Below are 17,700 nucleotides of genomic sequence, written 5' to 3' on the forward strand. Positions count from 1 at the left end.
ACTCCATTTAAGAAGGTTTTGCAATTCTGTCAATGTAATATCTTGTTCATCATGCAATAGAAACTAAAAGAGTACTTCTTCTTAAACATAGCACCCCGCCTGCACAGGGACGTGAACCCTGGACCCTGAGATTAAAAGTCTGATGCTCTACCGACTGAGCTATCCAGGCTCTGCTTACTCTAATCTTCAAATCACATTAAAACAATTTGGAAGGATACCAACCTTACATTTACTGACAATCATTTATTATTATCATTACATATATTGATAATCAATATGTAGAGTTTTATCATGAATTGATATTTCAAGCTTTTGACATCTCAGCATTATATTTTATCTCTTTAAGTCCTGAAATTTGTACCATCTCATTTTCTGCTGATTCGGAATTCATGCTTCTTCATTGACAATACACAATTAAGAAAGGACCAAAAACTCTTACTGCCTAATACATTATATTTTACTCAGTCTACCTGTCAATTTCCTCTTATATGTAGATTATACAATATTTTCTATTCAAGTGGTGTCGGTTGAAAAAAGGGCTTCTTTCAAAGGCCATTTTGGTGAATGATTTCAGAGCAAGAAGAAGCTGCATTATTTATTGCAATTTCAATTCATTATAAAAGAAATGTAGGACAACATTGCCTCTGGTGGGATTCAAAACCACAACTTTTGAATGCCTTCTTTACATTACTCTTGAAAGCCAAAGCACTATCCATTGTGCCACAGAGCCAATCTTTTTAGGAGGTCGGACAGAAATGATCAAATAAAATAATGAGCTAGCAGCTGCTCATCAACTTTATGAAGTTGGTAGGAATCTATGATCCTGGATTTATGTTGAGCATTGAATAGCAAAAATGATATTCAACATGTCAAACCATACAATGCAGTTGGTTAAGTGTTAAGTCGACTCAAAAGGCATAGCACAGATAAAACAGCAAGGAGTTTAACAACTCCATATAAGAAGGTTTTGCAATTCCCTTAATGTAATATCTTATTCATCAAGCAGTGGAAACTTCAAGAGTGCATCTTCTTAAACATAACACACTGCCTGAACAGGAACTTCAAACCTGGACACTCATATTAAAAGTCTGCTGTGCCACTCACTGAACTATCCAGTGTCTACTAACTTTCATCTTCAATTCATCTTAAAACAATGTGGAAGGATTCCAACCGACACTATATTTATGAATATGATTGCATATATTGACAAGCATTATGTAGCGTTTGATAGTGAACTGATATTTCAAACTTTTGAAACCTCAGCATTAAATGTCATCTATTTTAAGTCCTGAAATATGTACTATCTCATTTTCTGCTGACTTAGAATTCATGCTTCTTCAGTGACAGTATACAATTGAGAAAGGGCCGAAACTCCTACTATCTAGTAAATTATATTTTCATCAGTACACCTGACAATTTCCTCTTGCATATTGATTATACAATGTTTTCTATTCAAGCACTCTTTGTTTAAAACAGGCCTTCTTTCAAAGGCTATTTTGGTAAATGATTTTGGGTGAAGCTGAAGCTGCATTGTTTATTGCTATTTCAATTCGTTATGAAAGAAATTGAGCAATAATATTGACTCTGGTGGGATTCGAACCCACAGCCTTTGAATGCCTTTTTTAACATTTTCCTAGAAGTCCAATGCGCTATCCATTGCGCCACAGAGCCAACCTGCACCAAGAAACTTTTCAGAAATTCTGAAATAAAATAATGAGCAAGCAACTGATGATCAACTTTACAAAGTTGATAGGATACTATAATCATGGTTACATGTTGAGCATTGCATGGGGAAAAAGATATTCAACATGCCAAACTACATGATACAGTTGGATAAGTCTACTCAAAAGGCCTCTGACGGATAAAATCTTGACAATTTAAAAAACTCCATTTAAGAAGGTTTTGCAATTCTGTCAATGTAATATCTTGTTCATCATGCAATAGAAACTAAAAGAGTACTTCTTCTTAAACATAGCACCCCGCCTGCACAGGGACGTGAACCCTGGACCCTCAGATTAAAAGTCTGATGCTCTACCGACTGAGCTATCCAGGCTCTGCTTACTCTAATCTTCAAATCACATTAAAACAATTTGGAAGGATACCAACCTTACATTTACTGACAATCATTTATTATTATCATTACATATATTGATAATCAATATGTAGAGTTTTATCATGAATTGATATTTCAAGCTTTTGACATCTCAGCATTATATTTTATCTCTTTAAGTCCTGAAATTTGTACCATCTCATTTTCTGCTGATTCGGAATTCATGCTTCTTCATTGACAATACACAATTAAGAAAGGACCAAAAACTCTTACTGCCTAATACATTATATTTTACTCAGTCTACCTGTCAATTTCCTCTTATATGTAGATTATACAATATTTTCTATTCAAGTGGTGTCGGTTGAAAAAAGGGCTTCTTTCAAAGGCCATTTTGGTGAATGATTTCAGAGCAAGAAGAAGCTGCATTATTTATTGCAATTTCAATTCATTATAAAAGAAATGTAGGACAACATTGCCTCTGGTGGGATTCAAAACCACAACTTTTGAATGCCTTCTTTACATTACTCTTGAAAGCCAAAGCACTATCCATTGTGCCACAGAGCCAATCTTTTTAGGAGGTCGGACAGAAATGATCAAATAAAATAATGAGCTAGCAGCTGCTCATCAACTTTATGAAGTTGTTAGGAATCTATGATCCTGGATTTATGTTGAGCATTGAATAGCAAAAATGATATTCAACATGTCAAACCATACAATGCAGTTGGTTAAGTGTTAAGTCGACTCAAAAGGCATAGCACAGATAAAACAGCAAGGAGTTTAACAACTCCATATAAGAAGGTTTTGCAATTCCCTTAATGTAATATCTTATTCATCAAGCAGTGGAAACTTCAAGAGTGCATCTTCTTAAACATAACACACTGCCTGAACAGGAACTTCAAACCTGGACACTCATATTAAAAGTCTGCTGTGCCACTCACTGAACTATCCAGTGTCTACTAACTTTCATCTTCAATTCATCTTAAAACAATGTGGAAGGATTCCAACCGACACTATATTTATGAATATGATTGCATATATTGACAAGCATTATGTAGCGTTTGATAGTGAACTGATATTTCAAACTTTTGAAACCTCAGCATTAAATGTCATCTATTTTAAGTCCTGAAATATGTACTATCTCATTTTCTGCTGACTTAGAATTCATGCTTCTTCAGTGACAGTATACAATTGAGAAAGGGCCGAAACTCCTACTATCTAGTAAATTATATTTTCATCAGTACACCTGACAATTTCCTCTTGCATATTGATTATACAATGTTTTCTATTCAAGCACTCTTTGTTTAAAACAGGCCTTCTTTCAAAGGCTATTTTGGTAAATGATTTTGGGTGAAGCTGAAGCTGCATTGTTTATTGCTATTTCAATTCGTTATGAAAGAAATTGAGCAATAATATTGACTCTGGTGGGATTCGAACCCACAGCCTTTGAATGCCTTTTTTAACATTTTCCTAGAAGTCCAATGCGCTATCCATTGCGCCACAGAGCCAACCTGCACCAAGAAACTTTTCAGAAATTCTGAAATAAAATAATGAGCAAGCAACTGATGATCAACTTTACAAAGTTGATAGGATACTATAATCATGGTTACATGTTGAGCATTGCATGGGGAAAAAGATATTCAACATGCCAAACTACATGATACAGTTGGATAAGTCTACTCAAAAGGCCTCTGACGGATAAAATCTTGACAATTTAAAAAACTCCATTTAAGAAGGTTTTGCAATTCTGTCAATGTAATATCTTGTTCATCATGCAATAGAAACTAAAAGAGTACTTCTTCTTAAACATAGCACCCCGCCTGCACAGGGACGTGAACCCTGGACCCTCAGATTAAAAGTCTGATGCTCTACCGACTGAGCTATCCAGGCTCTGCTTACTCTTATCTTCAAATCACATTAAAACAATTTGGAAGGATACCAACCTTACATTTACTGACAATCATTTATTATTATCATTACATATATTGATAATCAATATGTAGAGTTTTATCATGAATTGATATTTCAAGCTTTTGACATCTCAGCATTATATTTTATCTCTTTAAGTCCTGAAATTTGTACCATCTCATTTTCTGCTGATTCGGAATTCATGCTTCTTCATTGACAATACACAATTAAGAAAGGACCAAAAACTCTTACTGCCTAATACATTATATTTTACTCAGTCTACCTGTCAATTTCCTCTTATATGTAGATTATACAATATTTTCTATTCAAGTGGTGTCGGTTGAAAAAAGGGCTTCTTTCAAAGGCCATTTTGGTGAATGATTTCAGAGCAAGAAGAAGCTGCATTATTTATTGCAATTTCAATTCATTATAAAAGAAATGTAGGACAACATTGCCTCTGGTGGGATTCAAAACCACAACTTTTGAATGCCTTCTTTACATTACTCTTGAAAGCCAAAGCACTATCCATTGTGCCACAGAGCCAATCTTTTTAGGAGGTCGGACAGAAATGATCAAATAAAATAATGAGCTAGCAGCTGCTCATCAACTTTATGAAGTTGGTAGGAATCTATGATCCTGGATTTATGTTGAGCATTGAATAGCAAAAATGATATTCAACATGTCAAACCATACAATGCAGTTGGTTAAGTGTTAAGTCGACTCAAAAGGCATAGCACAGATAAAACAGCAAGGAGTTTAACAACTCCATATAAGAAGGTTTTGCAATTCCCTTAATGTAATATCTTATTCATCAAGCAGTGGAAACTTCAAGAGTGCATCTTCTTAAACATAACACACTGCCTGAACAGGAACTTCAAACCTGGACACTCATATTAAAAGTCTGCTGTGCCACTCACTGAACTATCCAGTGTCTACTAACTTTCATCTTTAATTCATCTTAAAACAATGTGGAAGGATACCAACCGACACTATATTTATGAATATGATTGCATATATTGACAAGCATTATGTAGCGTTTGATAGTGAACTGATATTTCAAACTTTTGAAACCTCAGCATTAAATGTCATCTATTTTAAGTCCTGAAATATGTACTATCTCATTTTCTGCTGACTTAGAATTCATGCTTCTTCAGTGACAGTATACAATTGAGAAAGGGCCGAAACTCCTACTATCTAGTAAATTATATTTTCATCAGTACACCTGACAATTTCCTCTTGCATATTGATTATACAATGTTTTCTATTCAAGCACTCTTTGTTTAAAACAGGCCTTCTTTCAAAGGCTATTTTGGTAAATGATTTTGGGTGAAGCTGAAGCTGCATTGTTTATTGCTATTTCAATTCGTTATGAAAGAAATTGAGCAATAATATTGACTCTGGTGGGATTCGAACCCACAGCCTTTGAATGCCTTTTTTAACATTTTCCTAGAAGTCCAATGCGCTATCCATTGCGCCACAGAGCCAACCTGCACCAAGAAACTTTTCAGAAATTCTGAAATAAAATAATGAGCAAGCAACTGATGATCAACTTTACAAAGTTGATAGGATACTATAATCATGGTTACATGTTGAGCATTGCATGGGGAAAAAGATATTCAACATGCCAAACTACATGATACAGTTGGATAAGTCTACTCAAAAGGCCTCTGACGGATAAAATCTTGACAATTTAAAAAACTCCATTTAAGAAGGTTTTGCAATTCTGTCAATGTAATATCTTGTTCATCATGCAATAGAAACTAAAAGAGTACTTCTTCTTAAACATAGCACCCCGCCTGCACAGGGACGTGAACCCTGGACCCTCAGATTAAAAGTCTGATGCTCTACCGACTGAGCTATCCAGGCTCTGCTTACTCTAATCTTCAAATCACATTAAAACAATTTGGAAGGATACCAACCTTACATTTACTGACAATCATTTATTATTATCATTACATATATTGATAATCAATATGTAGAGTTTTATCATGAATTGATATTTCAAGCTTTTGACATCTCAGCATTATATTTTATCTCTTTAAGTCCTGAAATTTGTACCATCTCATTTTCTGCTGATTCGGAATTCATGCTTCTTCATTGACAATACACAATTAAGAAAGGACCAAAAACTCTTACTGCCTAATACATTATATTTTACTCAGTCTACCTGTCAATTTCCTCTTATATGTAGATTATACAATATTTTCTATTCAAGTGGTGTCGGTTGAAAAAAGGGCTTCTTTCAAAGGCCATTTTGGTGAATGATTTCAGAGCAAGAAGAAGCTGCATTATTTATTGCAATTTCAATTCATTATAAAAGAAATGTAGGACAACATTGCCTCTGGTGGGATTCAAAACCACAACTTTTGAATGCCTTCTTTACATTACTCTTGAAAGCCAAAGCACTATCCATTGTGCCACAGAGCCAATCTTTTTAGGAGGTCGGACAGAAATGATCAAATAAAATAATGAGCTAGCAGCTGCTCATCAACTTTATGAAGTTGTTAGGAATCTATGATCCTGGATTTATGTTGAGCATTGAATAGCAAAAATGATATTCAACATGTCAAACCATACAATGCAGTTGGTTAAGTGTTAAGTCGACTCAAAAGGCATAGCACAGATAAAACAGCAAGGAGTTTAACAACTCCATATAAGAAGGTTTTGCAATTCCCTTAATGTAATATCTTATTCATCAAGCAGTGGAAACTTCAAGAGTGCATCTTCTTAAACATAACACACTGCCTGAACAGGAACTTCAAACCTGGACACTCATATTAAAAGTCTGCTGTGCCACTCACTGAACTATCCAGTGTCTACTAACTTTCATCTTCAATTCATCTTAAAACAATGTGGAAGGATTCCAACCGACACTATATTTATGAATATGATTGCATATATTGACAAGCATTATGTAGCGTTTGATAGTGAACTGATATTTCAAACTTTTGAAACCTCAGCATTAAATGTCATCTATTTTAAGTCCTGAAATATGTACTATCTCATTTTCTGCTGACTTAGAATTCATGCTTCTTCAGTGACAGTATACAATTGAGAAAGGGCCGAAACTCCTACTATCTAGTAAATTATATTTTCATCAGTACACCTGACAATTTCCTCTTGCATATTGATTATACAATGTTTTCTATTCAAGCACTCTTTGTTTAAAACAGGCCTTCTTTCAAAGGCTATTTTGGTAAATGATTTTGGGTGAAGCTGAAGCTGCATTGTTTATTGCTATTTCAATTCGTTATGAAAGAAATTGAGCAATAATATTGACTCTGGTGGGATTCGAACCCACAGCCTTTGAATGCCTTTTTTAACATTTTCCTAGAAGTCCAATGCGCTATCCATTGCGCCACAGAGCCAACCTGCACCAAGAAACTTTTCAGAAATTCTGAAATAAAATAATGAGCAAGCAACTGATGATCAACTTTACAAAGTTGATAGGATACTATAATCATGGTTACATGTTGAGCATTGCATGGGGAAAAAGATATTCAACATGCCAAACTACATGATACAGTTGGATAAGTCTACTCAAAAGGCCTCTGACGGATAAAATCTTGACAATTTAAAAAACTCCATTTAAGAAGGTTTTGCAATTCTGTCAATGTAATATCTTGTTCATCATGCAATAGAAACTAAAAGAGTACTTCTTCTTAAACATAGCACCCCGCCTGCACAGGGACGTGAACCCTGGACCCTCAGATTAAAAGTCTGATGCTCTACCGACTGAGCTATCCAGGCTCTGCTTACTCTTATCTTCAAATCACATTAAAACAATTTGGAAGGATACCAACCTTACATTTACTGACAATCATTTATTATTATCATTACATATATTGATAATCAATATGTAGAGTTTTATCATGAATTGATATTTCAAGCTTTTGACATCTCAGCATTATATTTTATCTCTTTAAGTCCTGAAATTTGTACCATCTCATTTTCTGCTGATTCGGAATTCATGCTTCTTCATTGACAATACACAATTAAGAAAGGACCAAAAACTCTTACTGCCTAATACATTATATTTTACTCAGTCTACCTGTCAATTTCCTCTTATATGTAGATTATACAATATTTTCTATTCAAGTGGTGTCGGTTGAAAAAAGGGCTTCTTTCAAAGGCCATTTTGGTGAATGATTTCAGAGCAAGAAGAAGCTGCATTATTTATTGCAATTTCAATTCATTATAAAAGAAATGTAGGACAACATTGCCTCTGGTGGGATTCAAAACCACAACTTTTGAATGCCTTCTTTACATTACTCTTGAAAGCCAAAGCACTATCCATTGTGCCACAGAGCCAATCTTTTTAGGAGGTCGGACAGAAATGATCAAATAAAATAATGAGCTAGCAGCTGCTCATCAACTTTATGAAGTTGGTAGGAATCTATGATCCTGGATTTATGTTGAGCATTGAATAGCAAAAATGATATTCAACATGTCAAACCATACAATGCAGTTGGTTAAGTGTTAAGTCGACTCAAAAGGCATAGCACAGATAAAACAGCAAGGAGTTTAACAACTCCATATAAGAAGGTTTTGCAATTCCCTTAATGTAATATCTTATTCATCAAGCAGTGGAAACTTCAAGAGTGCATCTTCTTAAACATAACACACTGCCTGAACAGGAACTTCAAACCTGGACACTCATATTAAAAGTCTGCTGTGCCACTCACTGAACTATCCAGTGTCTACTAACTTTCATCTTTAATTCATCTTAAAACAATGTGGAAGGATACCAACCGACACTATATTTATGAATATGATTGCATATATTGACAAGCATTATGTAGCGTTTGATAGTGAACTGATATTTCAAACTTTTGAAACCTCAGCATTAAATGTCATCTATTTTAAGTCCTGAAATATGTACTATCTCATTTTCTGCTGACTTAGAATTCATGCTTCTTCAGTGACAGTATACAATTGAGAAAGGGCCGAAACTCCTACTATCTAGTAAATTATATTTTCATCAGTACACCTGACAATTTCCTCTTGCATATTGATTATACAATGTTTTCTATTCAAGCACTCTTTGTTTAAAACAGGCCTTCTTTCAAAGGCTATTTTGGTAAATGATTTTGGGTGAAGCTGAAGCTGCATTGTTTATTGCTATTTCAATTCGTTATGAAAGAAATTGAGCAATAATATTGACTCTGGTGGGATTCGAACCCACAGCCTTTGAATGCCTTTTTTAACATTTTCCTAGAAGTCCAATGCGCTATCCATTGCGCCACAGAGCCAACCTGCACCAAGAAACTTTTCAGAAATTCTGAAATAAAATAATGAGCAAGCAACTGATGATCAACTTTACAAAGTTGATAGGATACTATAATCATGGTTACATGTTGAGCATTGCATGGGGAAAAAGATATTCAACATGCCAAACTACATGATACAGTTGGATAAGTCTACTCAAAAGGCCTCTGACGGATAAAATCTTGACAATTTAAAAAACTCCATTTAAGAAGGTTTTGCAATTCTGTCAATGTAATATCTTGTTCATCATGCAATAGAAACTAAAAGAGTACTTCTTCTTAAACATAGCACCCCGCCTGCACAGGGACGTGAACCCTGGACCCTCAGATTAAAAGTCTGATGCTCTACCGACTGAGCTATCCAGGCTCTGCTTACTCTTATCTTCAAATCACATTAAAACAATTTGGAAGGATACCAACCTTACATTTACTGACAATCATTTATTATTATCATTACATATATTGATAATCAATATGTAGAGTTTTATCATGAATTGATATTTCAAGCTTTTGACATCTCAGCATTATATTTTATCTCTTTAAGTCCTGAAATTTGTACCATCTCATTTTCTGCTGATTCGGAATTCATGCTTCTTCATTGACAATACACAATTAAGAAAGGACCAAAAACTCTTACTGCCTAATACATTATATTTTACTCAGTCTACCTGTCAATTTCCTCTTATATGTAGATTATACAATATTTTCTATTCAAGTGGTGTCGGTTGAAAAAAGGGCTTCTTTCAAAGGCCATTTTGGTGAATGATTTCAGAGCAAGAAGAAGCTGCATTATTTATTGCAATTTCAATTCATTATAAAAGAAATGTAGGACAACATTGCCTCTGGTGGGATTCAAAACCACAACTTTTGAATGCCTTCTTTACATTACTCTTGAAAGCCAAAGCACTATCCATTGTGCCACAGAGCCAATCTTTTTAGGAGGTCGGACAGAAATGATCAAATAAAATAATGAGCTAGCAGCTGCTCATCAACTTTATGAAGTTGGTAGGAATCTATGATCCTGGATTTATGTTGAGCATTGAATAGCAAAAATGATATTCAACATGTCAAACCATACAATGCAGTTGGTTAAGTGTTAAGTCGACTCAAAAGGCATAGCACAGATAAAACAGCAAGGAGTTTAACAACTCCATATAAGAAGGTTTTGCAATTCCCTTAATGTAATATCTTATTCATCAAGCAGTGGAAACTTCAAGAGTGCATCTTCTTAAACATAACACACTGCTTGAACAGGAACTTCAAACCTGGACACTCATATTAAAAGTCTGCTGTGCCACTCACTGAACTATCCAGTGTCTATTAACTTTCATCTTCAATTCATCTTAAAACAATGTGGAAGGATACCAACCGACACTATATTTATGAATATGATTGCATATATTGACAAGCATTATGTAGCGTTTGATAGTGAACTGATATTTCAAACTTTTGAAACCTCAGCATTAAATGTCATCTATTTTAAGTCCTGAAATATGTACTATCTCATTTTCTGCTGACTTAGAATTCATGCTTCTTCAGTGACAGTATACAATTGAGAAAGGGCCGAAACTCCTACTATCTAGTAAATTATATTTTCATCAGTACACCTGACAATTTCCTCTTGCATATTGATTATACAATGTTTTCTATTCAAGCACTCTTTGTTTAAAACAGGCCTTCTTTCAAAGGCTATTTTGGTAAATGATTTTGGGTGAAGCTGAAGCTGCATTGTTTATTGCTATTTCAATTCGTTATGAAAGAAATTGAGCAATAATATTGACTCTGGTGGGATTCGAACCCACAGCCTTTGAATGCCTTTTTTAACATTTTCCTAGAAGTCCAATGCGCTATCCATTGCGCCACAGAGCCAACCTGCACCAAGAAACTTTTCAGAAATTCTGAAATAAAATAATGAGCAAGCAACTGATGATCAACTTTACAAAGTTGATAGGATACTATAATCATGGTTACATGTTGAGCATTGCATGGGGAAAAAGATATTCAACATGCCAAACTACATGATACAGTTGGATAAGTCTACTCAAAAGGCCTCTGACGGATAAAATCTTGACAATTTAAAAAACTCCATTTAAGAAGGTTTTGCAATTCTGTCAATGTAATATCTTGTTCATCATGCAATAGAAACTAAAAGAGTACTTCTTCTTAAACATAGCACCCCGCCTGCACAGGGACGTGAACCCTGGACCCTCAGATTAAAAGTCTGATGCTCTACCGACTGAGCTATCCAGGCTCTGCTTACTCTAATCTTCAAATCACATTAAAACAATTTGGAAGGATACCAACCTTACATTTACTGACAATCATTTATTATTATCATTACATATATTGATAATCAATATGTAGAGTTTTATCATGAATTGATATTTCAAGCTTTTGACATCTCAGCATTATATTTTATCTCTTTAAGTCCTGAAATTTGTACCATCTCATTTTCTGCTGATTCGGAATTCATGCTTCTTCATTGACAATACACAATTAAGAAAGGACCAAAAACTCTTACTGCCTAATACATTATATTTTACTCAGTCTACCTGTCAATTTCCTCTTATATGTAGATTATACAATATTTTCTATTCAAGTGGTGTCGGTTGAAAAAAGGGCTTCTTTCAAAGGCCATTTTGGTGAATGATTTCAGAGCAAGAAGAAGCTGCATTATTTATTGCAATTTCAATTCATTATAAAAGAAATGTAGGACAACATTGCCTCTGGTGGGATTCAAAACCACAACTTTTGAATGCCTTCTTTACATTACTCTTGAAAGCCAAAGCACTATCCATTGTGCCACAGAGCCAATCTTTTTAGGAGGTCGGACAGAAATGATCAAATAAAATAATGAGCTAGCAGCTGCTCATCAACTTTATGAAGTTGTTAGGAATCTATGATCCTGGATTTATGTTGAGCATTGAATAGCAAAAATGATATTCAACATGTCAAACCATACAATGCAGTTGGTTAAGTGTTAAGTCGACTCAAAAGGCATAGCACAGATAAAACAGCAAGGAGTTTAACAACTCCATATAAGAAGGTTTTGCAATTCCCTTAATGTAATATCTTATTCATCAAGCAGTGGAAACTTCAAGAGTGCATCTTCTTAAACATAACACACTGCCTGAACAGGAACTTCAAACCTGGACACTCATATTAAAAGTCTGCTGTGCCACTCACTGAACTATCCAGTGTCTACTAACTTTCATCTTCAATTCATCTTAAAACAATGTGGAAGGATTCCAACCGACACTATATTTATGAATATGATTGCATATATTGACAAGCATTATGTAGCGTTTGATAGTGAACTGATATTTCAAACTTTTGAAACCTCAGCATTAAATGTCATCTATTTTAAGTCCTGAAATATGTACTATCTCATTTTCTGCTGACTTAGAATTCATGCTTCTTCAGTGACAGTATACAATTGAGAAAGGGCCGAAACTCCTACTATCTAGTAAATTATATTTTCATCAGTACACCTGACAATTTCCTCTTGCATATTGATTATACAATGTTTTCTATTCAAGCACTCTTTGTTTAAAACAGGCCTTCTTTCAAAGGCTATTTTGGTAAATGATTTTGGGTGAAGCTGAAGCTGCATTGTTTATTGCTATTTCAATTCGTTATGAAAGAAATTGAGCAATAATATTGACTCTGGTGGGATTCGAACCCACAGCCTTTGAATGCCTTTTTTAACATTTTCCTAGAAGTCCAATGCGCTATCCATTGCGCCACAGAGCCAACCTGCACCAAGAAACTTTTCAGAAATTCTGAAATAAAATAATGAGCAAGCAACTGATGATCAACTTTACAAAGTTGATAGGATACTATAATCATGGTTACATGTTGAGCATTGCATGGGGAAAAAGATATTCAACATGCCAAACTACATGATACAGTTGGATAAGTCTACTCAAAAGGCCTCTGACGGATAAAATCTTGACAATTTAAAAAACTCCATTTAAGAAGGTTTTGCAATTCTGTCAATGTAATATCTTGTTCATCATGCAATAGAAACTAAAAGAGTACTTCTTCTTAAACATAGCACCCCGCCTGCACAGGGACGTGAACCCTGGACCCTCAGATTAAAAGTCTGATGCTCTACCGACTGAGCTATCCAGGCTCTGCTTACTCTTATCTTCAAATCACATTAAAACAATTTGGAAGGATACCAACCTTACATTTACTGACAATCATTTATTATTATCATTACATATATTGATAATCAATATGTAGAGTTTTATCATGAATTGATATTTCAAGCTTTTGACATCTCAGCATTATATTTTATCTCTTTAAGTCCTGAAATTTGTACCATCTCATTTTCTGCTGATTCGGAATTCATGCTTCTTCATTGACAATACACAATTAAGAAAGGACCAAAAACTCTTACTGCCTAATACATTATATTTTACTCAGTCTACCTGTCAATTTCCTCTTATATGTAGATTATACAATATTTTCTATTCAAGTGGTGTCGGTTGAAAAAAGGGCTTCTTTCAAAGGCCATTTTGGTGAATGATTTCAGAGCAAGAAGAAGCTGCATTATTTATTGCAATTTCAATTCATTATAAAAGAAATGTAGGACAACATTGCCTCTGGTGGGATTCAAAACCACAACTTTTGAATGCCTTCTTTACATTACTCTTGAAAGCCAAAGCACTATCCATTGTGCCACAGAGCCAATCTTTTTAGGAGGTCGGACAGAAATGATCAAATAAAATAATGAGCTAGCAGCTGCTCATCAACTTTATGAAGTTGGTAGGAATCTATGATCCTGGATTTATGTTGAGCATTGAATAGCAAAAATGATATTCAACATGTCAAACCATACAATGCAGTTGGTTAAGTGTTAAGTCGACTCAAAAGGCATAGCACAGATAAAACAGCAAGGAGTTTAACAACTCCATATAAGAAGGTTTTGCAATTCCCTTAATGTAATATCTTATTCATCAAGCAGTGGAAACTTCAAGAGTGCATCTTCTTAAACATAACACACTGCCTGAACAGGAACTTCAAACCTGGACACTCATATTAAAAGTCTGCTGTGCCACTCACTGAACTATCCAGTGTCTACTAACTTTCATCTTCAATTCATCTTAAAACAATGTGGAAGGATACCAACCGACACTATATTTATGAATATGATTGCATATATTGACAAGCATTATGTAGCGTTTGATAGTGAACTGATATTTCAAACTTTTGAAACCTCAGCATTAAATGTCATCTATTTTAAGTCCTGAAATATGTACTATCTCATTTTCTGCTGACTTAGAATTCATGCTTCTTCAGTGACAGTATACAATTGAGAAAGGGCCGAAACTCCTACTATCTAGTAAATTATATTTTCATCAGTACACCTGACAATTTCCTCTTGCATATTGATTATACAATGTTTTCTATTCAAGCACTCTTTGTTTAAAACAGGCCTTCTTTCAAAGGCTATTTTGGTAAATGATTTTGGGTGAAGCTGAAGCTGCATTGTTTATTGCTATTTCAATTCGTTATGAAAGAAATTGAGCAATAATATTGACTCTGGTGGGATTCGAACCCACAGCCTTTGAATGCCTTTTTTAACATTTTCCTAGAAGTCCAATGCGCTATCCATTGCGCCACAGAGCCAACCTGCACCAAAAAACTTTTCAGAAATTCTGAAATAAAATAATGAGCAAGCAACTGATGATCAACTTTACAAAGTTGATAGGATACTATAATCATGGTTACATGTTGAGCATTGCATGGGGAAAAAGATATTCAACATGCCAAACTACATGATACAGTTGGATAAGTCTACTCAAAAGGCCTCTGACGGATAAAATCTTGACAATTTAAAAAACTCCATTTAAGAAGGTTTTGCAATTCTGTCAATGTAATATCTTGTTCATCATGCAATAGAAACTAAAAGAGTACTTCTTCTTAAACATAGCACCCCGCCTGCACAGGGACGTGAACCCTGGACCCTCAGATTAAAAGTCTGATGCTCTACCGACTGAGCTATCCAGGCTCTGCTTACTCTAATCTTCAAATCACATTAAAACAATTTGGAAGGATACCAACCTTACATTTACTGACAATCATTTATTATTATCATTACATATATTGATAATCAATATGTAGAGTTTTATCATGAATTGATATTTCAAGCTTTTGACATCTCAGCATTATATTTTATCTCTTTAAGTCCTGAAATTTGTACCATCTCATTTTCTGCTGATTCGGAATTCATGCTTCTTCATTGACAATACACAATTAAGAAAGGACCAAAAACTCTTACTGCCTAATACATTATATTTTACTCAGTCTACCTGTCAATTTCCTCTTATATGTAGATTATACAATATTTTCTATTCAAGTGGTGTCGGTTGAAAAAAGGGCTTCTTTCAAAGGCCATTTTGGTGAATGATTTCAGAGCAAGAAGAAGCTGCATTATTTATTGCAATTTCAATTCATTATAAAAGAAATGTAGGACAACATTGCCTCTGGTGGGATTCAAAACCACAACTTTTGAATGCCTTCTTTACATTACTCTTGAAAGCCAAAGCACTATCCATTGTGCCACAGAGCCAATCTTTTTAGGAGGTCGGACAGAAATGATCAAATAAAATAATGAGCTAGCAGCTGCTCATCAACTTTATGAAGTTGGTAGGAATCTATGATCCTGGATTTATGTTGAGCATTGAATAGCAAAAATGATATTCAACATGTCAAACCATACAATGCAGTTGGTTAAGTGTTAAGTCGACTCAAAAGGCATAGCACAGATAAAACAGCAAGGAGTTTAACAACTCCATATAAGAAGGTTTTGCAATTCCCTTAATGTAATATCTTATTCATCAAGCAGTGGAAACTTCAAGAGTGCATCTTCTTAAACATAACACACTGCCTGAACAGGAACTTCAAACCTGGACACTCATATTAAAAGTCTGCTGTGCCACTCACTGAACTATCCAGTGTCTACTAACTTTCATCTTTAATTCATCTTAAAACAATGTGGAAGGATACCAACCGACACTATATTTATGAATATGATTGCATATATTGACAAGCATTATGTAGCGTTTGATAGTGAACTGATATTTCAAACTTTTGAAACCTCAGCATTAAATGTCATCTATTTTAAGTCCTGAAATATGTACTATCTCATTTTCTGCTGACTTAGAATTCATGCTTCTTCAGTGACAGTATACAATTGAGAAAGGGCCGAAACTCCTACTATCTAGTAAATTATATTTTCATCAGTACACCTGACAATTTCCTCTTGCATATTGATTATACAATGTTTTCTATTCAAGCACTCTTTGTTTAAAACAGGCCTTCTTTCAAAGGCTATTTTGGTAAATGATTTTGGGTGAAGCTGAAGCTGCATTGTTTATTGCTATTTCAATTCGTTATGAAAGAAATTGAGCAATAATATTGACTCTGGTGGGATTCGAACCCACAGCCTTTGAATGCCTTTTTTAACATTTTCCTAGAAGTCCAATGCGCTATCCATTGCGCCACAGAGCCAACCTGCACCAAGAAACTTTTCAGAAATTCTGAAATAAAATAATGAGCAAGCAACTGATGATCAACTTTACAAAGTTGATAGGATACTATAATCATGGTTACATGTTGAGCATTGCATGGGGAAAAAGATATTCAACATGCCAAACTACATGATACAGTTGGATAAGTCTACTCAAAAGGCCTCTGACGGATAAAATCTTGACAATTTAAAAAACTCCATTTAAGAAGGTTTTGCAATTCTGTCAATGTAATATCTTGTTCATCATGCAATAGAAACTAAAAGAGTACTTCTTCTTAAACATAGCACCCCGCCTGCACAGGGACGTGAACCCTGGACCCTCAGATTAAAAGTCTGATGCTCTACCGACTGAGCTATCCAGGCTCTGCTTACTCTTATCTTCAAATCACATTAAAACAATTTGGAAGGATACCAACCTTACATTTACTGACAATCATTTATTATTATCATTACATATATTGATAATCAATATGTAGAGTTTTATCATGAATTGATATTTCAAGCTTTTGACATCTCAGCATTATATTTTATCTCTTTAAGTCCTGAAATTTGTACCATCTCATTTTCTGCTGATTCGGAATTCATGCTTCTTCATTGACAATACACAATTAAGAAAGGACCAAAAACTCTTACTGCCTAATACATTATATTTTACTCAGTCTACCTGTCAATTTCCTCTTATATGTAGATTATACAATATTTTCTATTCAAGTGGTGTCGGTTGAAAAAAGGGCTTCTTTCAAAGGCCATTTTGGTGAATGATTTCAGAGCAAGAAGAAGCTGCATTATTTATTGCAATTTCAATTCATTATAAAAGAAATGTAGGACAACATTGCCTCTGGTGGGATTCAAAACCACAACTTTTGAATGCCTTCTTTACATTACTCTTGAAAGCCAAAGCACTATCCATTGTGCCACAGAGCCAATCTTTTTAGGAG

The 17,700-nt window shown here is 34.6% G+C and overlaps 19 non-coding genes across 19 annotated transcripts; all 19 read right to left on the minus strand.

Annotated features, from left to right (window-relative positions):
* Positions 1 to 96: 96 nt before the first annotated feature.
* On the minus strand, positions 97 to 169 carry TRNAK-UUU (transfer RNA lysine (anticodon UUU)). The gene has a single exon. It is a non-coding gene; the product is annotated as a tRNA-Lys (tRNA).
* A 1,410-nt stretch (positions 170 to 1,579) lies between these two features.
* TRNAR-UCU (transfer RNA arginine (anticodon UCU)) lies at positions 1,580 to 1,671 on the minus strand. Its single transcript is given in 2 exon segments — positions 1,580 to 1,615; positions 1,635 to 1,671. It is a non-coding gene; the product is annotated as a tRNA-Arg (tRNA).
* Positions 1,672 to 1,980: 309 nt separating this feature from the next.
* Positions 1,981 to 2,053, minus strand: TRNAK-UUU (transfer RNA lysine (anticodon UUU)). The gene has a single exon. It is a non-coding gene; the product is annotated as a tRNA-Lys (tRNA).
* Positions 2,054 to 3,463: 1,410 nt separating this feature from the next.
* TRNAR-UCU (transfer RNA arginine (anticodon UCU)) lies at positions 3,464 to 3,555 on the minus strand. The gene is given in 2 exon segments: positions 3,464 to 3,499; positions 3,519 to 3,555. It is a non-coding gene; the product is annotated as a tRNA-Arg (tRNA).
* A 309-nt stretch (positions 3,556 to 3,864) lies between these two features.
* On the minus strand, positions 3,865 to 3,937 carry TRNAK-UUU (transfer RNA lysine (anticodon UUU)). The gene has a single exon. It is a non-coding gene; the product is annotated as a tRNA-Lys (tRNA).
* A 1,410-nt stretch (positions 3,938 to 5,347) lies between these two features.
* Positions 5,348 to 5,439, minus strand: TRNAR-UCU (transfer RNA arginine (anticodon UCU)). Its single transcript is given in 2 exon segments — positions 5,348 to 5,383; positions 5,403 to 5,439. It is a non-coding gene; the product is annotated as a tRNA-Arg (tRNA).
* A 309-nt stretch (positions 5,440 to 5,748) lies between these two features.
* On the minus strand, positions 5,749 to 5,821 carry TRNAK-UUU (transfer RNA lysine (anticodon UUU)). Its single transcript has one exon. It is a non-coding gene; the product is annotated as a tRNA-Lys (tRNA).
* A 1,410-nt stretch (positions 5,822 to 7,231) lies between these two features.
* TRNAR-UCU (transfer RNA arginine (anticodon UCU)) lies at positions 7,232 to 7,323 on the minus strand. The gene is given in 2 exon segments: positions 7,232 to 7,267; positions 7,287 to 7,323. It is a non-coding gene; the product is annotated as a tRNA-Arg (tRNA).
* Positions 7,324 to 7,632: 309 nt separating this feature from the next.
* On the minus strand, positions 7,633 to 7,705 carry TRNAK-UUU (transfer RNA lysine (anticodon UUU)). Its single transcript has one exon. It is a non-coding gene; the product is annotated as a tRNA-Lys (tRNA).
* Positions 7,706 to 9,115: 1,410 nt separating this feature from the next.
* On the minus strand, positions 9,116 to 9,207 carry TRNAR-UCU (transfer RNA arginine (anticodon UCU)). Its single transcript is given in 2 exon segments — positions 9,116 to 9,151; positions 9,171 to 9,207. It is a non-coding gene; the product is annotated as a tRNA-Arg (tRNA).
* A 309-nt stretch (positions 9,208 to 9,516) lies between these two features.
* Positions 9,517 to 9,589, minus strand: TRNAK-UUU (transfer RNA lysine (anticodon UUU)). Its single transcript has one exon. It is a non-coding gene; the product is annotated as a tRNA-Lys (tRNA).
* Positions 9,590 to 10,999: 1,410 nt separating this feature from the next.
* On the minus strand, positions 11,000 to 11,091 carry TRNAR-UCU (transfer RNA arginine (anticodon UCU)). Its single transcript is given in 2 exon segments — positions 11,000 to 11,035; positions 11,055 to 11,091. It is a non-coding gene; the product is annotated as a tRNA-Arg (tRNA).
* A 309-nt stretch (positions 11,092 to 11,400) lies between these two features.
* On the minus strand, positions 11,401 to 11,473 carry TRNAK-UUU (transfer RNA lysine (anticodon UUU)). The gene has a single exon. It is a non-coding gene; the product is annotated as a tRNA-Lys (tRNA).
* Positions 11,474 to 12,883: 1,410 nt separating this feature from the next.
* Positions 12,884 to 12,975, minus strand: TRNAR-UCU (transfer RNA arginine (anticodon UCU)). Its single transcript is given in 2 exon segments — positions 12,884 to 12,919; positions 12,939 to 12,975. It is a non-coding gene; the product is annotated as a tRNA-Arg (tRNA).
* Positions 12,976 to 13,284: 309 nt separating this feature from the next.
* On the minus strand, positions 13,285 to 13,357 carry TRNAK-UUU (transfer RNA lysine (anticodon UUU)). Its single transcript has one exon. It is a non-coding gene; the product is annotated as a tRNA-Lys (tRNA).
* A 1,410-nt stretch (positions 13,358 to 14,767) lies between these two features.
* TRNAR-UCU (transfer RNA arginine (anticodon UCU)) lies at positions 14,768 to 14,859 on the minus strand. The gene is given in 2 exon segments: positions 14,768 to 14,803; positions 14,823 to 14,859. It is a non-coding gene; the product is annotated as a tRNA-Arg (tRNA).
* Positions 14,860 to 15,168: 309 nt separating this feature from the next.
* TRNAK-UUU (transfer RNA lysine (anticodon UUU)) lies at positions 15,169 to 15,241 on the minus strand. The gene has a single exon. It is a non-coding gene; the product is annotated as a tRNA-Lys (tRNA).
* Positions 15,242 to 16,651: 1,410 nt separating this feature from the next.
* Positions 16,652 to 16,743, minus strand: TRNAR-UCU (transfer RNA arginine (anticodon UCU)). Its single transcript is given in 2 exon segments — positions 16,652 to 16,687; positions 16,707 to 16,743. It is a non-coding gene; the product is annotated as a tRNA-Arg (tRNA).
* Positions 16,744 to 17,052: 309 nt separating this feature from the next.
* Positions 17,053 to 17,125, minus strand: TRNAK-UUU (transfer RNA lysine (anticodon UUU)). Its single transcript has one exon. It is a non-coding gene; the product is annotated as a tRNA-Lys (tRNA).
* Between the last annotated feature and the right edge of the window lie 575 nt (positions 17,126 to 17,700).

Source organism: Pleurodeles waltl, chromosome 4_2 (genome assembly GCF_031143425.1).
Source record: "Pleurodeles waltl isolate 20211129_DDA chromosome 4_2, aPleWal1.hap1.20221129, whole genome shotgun sequence".
Lineage (NCBI taxonomy): Eukaryota > Metazoa > Chordata > Amphibia > Caudata > Salamandridae > Pleurodeles > Pleurodeles waltl.